This window comes from Marmota marmota, unplaced genomic scaffold (genome assembly GCF_001458135.2).
Source record: "Marmota marmota marmota unplaced genomic scaffold, marMar, whole genome shotgun sequence".
Classification (NCBI taxonomy): Eukaryota; Metazoa; Chordata; class Mammalia; order Rodentia; family Sciuridae; genus Marmota; species Marmota marmota.
The window spans coordinates 49,806,590-49,810,866 of record NW_026000174.1 but is presented as its reverse complement, the minus strand read 5'-3'; positions in this window follow the sequence as shown (position 1 = coordinate 49,810,866).

Sequence of the window (4,277 nt, the reverse complement as noted above, 5' to 3'; positions counted from 1 at the left end):
AAAAAAAAAAAAAAATATATATATATATATATATATATATATTGGGGTCTAAATACAAGGGAGACCAGTGGAGTAGTGGAAGGGAATCAGGGAGAGGGAAGAGAGTAGAAAAAGGGGAGGTAGTGAGAAACAAAATTGATCAAATCATATTGTTAGATTGTGTGCATGTATGAAAATCTGATAACAAATCCCACTATTATGTATAATTACAATGCACCAATAAAAATTTTATAAGACTACCTACTCTGTGGTATGCACCAGGGGATATGAATTCCCTTCATATGTGCTCACCCTTCTTGTCATAATCTTTCCTCACAAGGACAGGGTGGAGTTTAGCACTGGGAATTTTATCAAAAAACAATTCTCATTCATTGTGACTGACCATAGCAACTTGTTAGAGTCTGTAAACAAGTCAAAATAACACCTGGCATTTTGCCAGGGGAATGTTAAAGTTCGTAAACAAGTCTGGATGGTGCCTGGCAAAATGCCAGAGGGAGTGGTTTGAGAAGTAACAAAAACAAGCCATTAAGTGTGGAGATTCCTTATTGGTTGACTGATGTATCTAGTTTATGCTAATTAGATAAGCTGTGTGGAATGTATAAATACTGCTCCTGTCCTGCAATAAATGGTTCCTACTCCTGCTGTATCAACGTTCACAAGTTGTTTGTCACCCCCCGGTTATTTTGCTGCAGCCGGACTGCGGCAGCAACTGCCAAAGAAAAGCCACTTTTAGGTCAAGTACTAATTTAGCAACAAATAGTTACGAATCCTGCCGTGTGGTCGTTAGTCTGTGAAGCCTTCAGGGATCCTAATATCTGACTATTCTAAAGGTTGGTGGTGTGGATAAACATGACTTTTAATTTAAAGGACATCCAATGTTAAAAGTAGAGAAGTATTTACCAGCACGATTTAGGCTTTCAAGTGATTAATTAGAAGCCAGTTAGCTAGTGAAACATGAGAACAAAGCGGGAATCCTGAACTTGGCTCACAGAAACCCTGAATCGGTAGGTGTACACTTGCTGCTTTATCCATTATCAGCTCAGGACACTCATGCTGACTGCATGGAGATAAAAGGCTGAATATCTTATTACCAGCTCCCTTGAGCCCTGTGGCCAAACCTTTTTGTGATTTGAGCTTAATTACCTTGAAAGAGGTGCATCAGTTTTATGAGGTTACAAATAAAAAGAAGATTTAGATCTTCCCTTGTGTGAAACTGGTCCATAGATTGAATTCTTAACAATTGTCACTGCTCCAGTTTTGTAGAAGGCAGCATCTCATTTGTTTAAGGAAATACATTGCCAAGTAAAATTGTCCTTACTGAGCCCTAAATAAATTCCTAAGAATATTAAAATAAAAATAATTGCATTTCTTACTGATGACATCCTGAAGAACAACTACCAATCAGGCCATGTGACTGTTTAGATGTATTAATATTTTCCAGTAAATACAAAGCCTTTAATTTTCCTATTAACTTTAGTAATTTTAACAGGTGAGATGACTGCAATTTAAGTTTTTATCTTAAAAAAGTGTCATTTTTCCACCTGAAATCTGAGCAAAATGCTTGACTATTTTTAGGAAATCTAGAGCCCCATTGTTCTTGGTATCTATGCTCTTCTCCTTAGAGCAAATTTTTAAAAGGTGGAAAAATATGTGGAATTCAGCATGTTCTGCTGTGCATTTCTGTGGATTGGTGAGAATTCTAGTGCTAAACTGTACACTGAGAAGATTACCTTTGCAGACCAGGTGGTCCCTTAACTCCTCTTTCAGGGTTACAAAGGGCAACTGCAGTTCCTACTTCTCATTACAGAAACAGTCAAATGAATTACTTGATTATTACTGATTATTGTTATTGAATGTTTCCTTAAGATGCTCCATTGTTAATTCTCCTTAAAAATTGGAATAAACCAGGGATGCAAGGTTGGTTCAACATATGGAAATCAATAAATGTAATTCATCACATCAATAGACTTAAAGATAAGAATCATATTATCATTTCAATAGATGCAGAAAAAGCATTCAACAAAATACAGCACCCCTTCATGTTCAAAACACTAGAAAAACTAGAGATAACAGGAACATATTTCAACATTGTAAAAGCTATCTATGCTAAGCCCCAGGCCAACATCATTCTAAATGGAGACAAATTGAAAGCATTCCCTCTAAAAACTGGAGCAAGACAGGGATGCCCTCTGTCACCACTTCTATTTAACATAGTTCTTGAAATTCTAGGCAGAGCAATTAGACAGACAAAAGAAATTAAAGGGATGTGGATAGGAAAAGAAGAACTCAAACTATCACTATTTGCCAATGATATGATTCTATACCTAGGAAAGACAAAAAATTCCACCAGAAAACTTCTAGAAGTAATAAATTAATTCAACAAAGTAACAGGATATAAAATCAACACCCATAAATCAAAGGCATTTTTGTATATCAGTGAAAAATTCTCTGAAAGAGAATCTAAGAAAACTATCCGATTTACAATAGCCTCAAAAATAAATAAATAAATAAAATAATACGTGGAACCAACTTAAAGAAAGAGGTGAAAGATTTCTTTGATTGAAACTACAGAACACTAAAGAAAGTTATTAAAGAAGACCTTAGAAGATGGAAAAATCTTCCTTGTTCTTGAATAGGAAGAATTAATATTGTAAAAATGACCATACTACCAAAAGCACTAAGCAGATTTAATACAATTCTAATCAAAATACCAATGACATTCCTCAGAGAAATAGAAAAAGCAGTCATGAAATTCATCTGGAAAAATAAGAGACTCATAATAGCTAAAGCAATCCTTAGCAAGAAGAGTGAAGCAGGTGGTATCATAGTCCAGAACTTAAACTATACTAGAGAGCAATAGTAACAAAAATGGCATGATATTGGAATCAAAACAGACTTGTAGACCAATGGTACAGAACAGAGGATACAGAAAAAAAAAAACACATATAGTTATCTAATATTAGACAAAGGTGTAAAACATATATTGAAGAAAAGATAACCTCTTCAACAAATGGTGCTGGGAAAACTGGATATCCATATGCAACAAAATGAATTATGCCCCTATCTCTCACCATGCAAAAAGCTCAACTCAAAGTGGATCAAGAATTAAGGAATTAAATCAGAACCTTGCACCTAATAGAAGAAAAAGTAGGCCCAAATCTTCATCACATCCGATTAGGTCCTGACTTCCTTAATAAGACTCCTATAGCACAAGAAATAAAATCAAGAATCAAAAATGGGATGGATTCTAACAACAATAACAAAAAGCTTCTTCTTGGTAAAAGAAATAATCAGTGAGGTGAATAGAGAGCTTATATCTTGGGAGCAAGTTTTTACCACACACACATCAGATATAGCACTATCTCTAGGATATATAAAGAACTCAAAAATTTTAACACCAAAAAAAAAAAAAAAAAACCTCAATCAATAAATGGGCCAAGGAACTGAACAGATACTTCTCAGAAAATGATATACAATCAATCAACAAACATGTGAAAAAATGTTCAACATCTCTAGAAATTTGAGAAATGCAAATCAAAACTACTCCAAGATTTCATCTCACTCCATTCAGAATGGCAGCTATTAAGAATACAAACCAGAATAAATGTTGGCAAGGATGTGGGGAAAAAAGACACACTCATTGCTGGTGGGACTGCAAATTTGTGCAACTAATATGAAAAGCAGTATGGAGATTCCTTGGAAAACTTGAAATGGAACCACCATTTGACCCAGATATCCCTCTCCTCAGTCTATACCCAAAGGACTTAAAACACAGCATACTGCAGGGACACAGCCATATCAATGTTTATAGCAGCACAATTCACAATAGCTAAACTATGGAACCAACCTAGATGCCCCTCAGTAGATGAATGGATAAAAAAACATGTGGCATATATACACAATGGAATATTACTCAGAAATAAAAGAGAATAAAATCATGGCATTTAGAGGTAAATTAATGGAGTTGGAGAACATTATGCTAAATGAACTAAGCCAATTCCAAAAAAAAAAAAAATATGATGAATGTTTTCTCTGATACGAGGATGCTGATCCATAATGGGGATGGGGGAGGAGCATGTGAGGAATGGTGGAACTTTATATAGGGCAAAGGAGAGCAAGGGGAAGGGAAGGAGTATAGGGGTAAGAACTATGGTAGAATGAGATGGACATCATTACCCTAAGTCCATATAAAAAGACACAAATGGTATGACTCTACTTTGTGTATACAATCAGAGACTTGAAAAATTGTGCTCTATATGTGTATTATGAATTCAAAT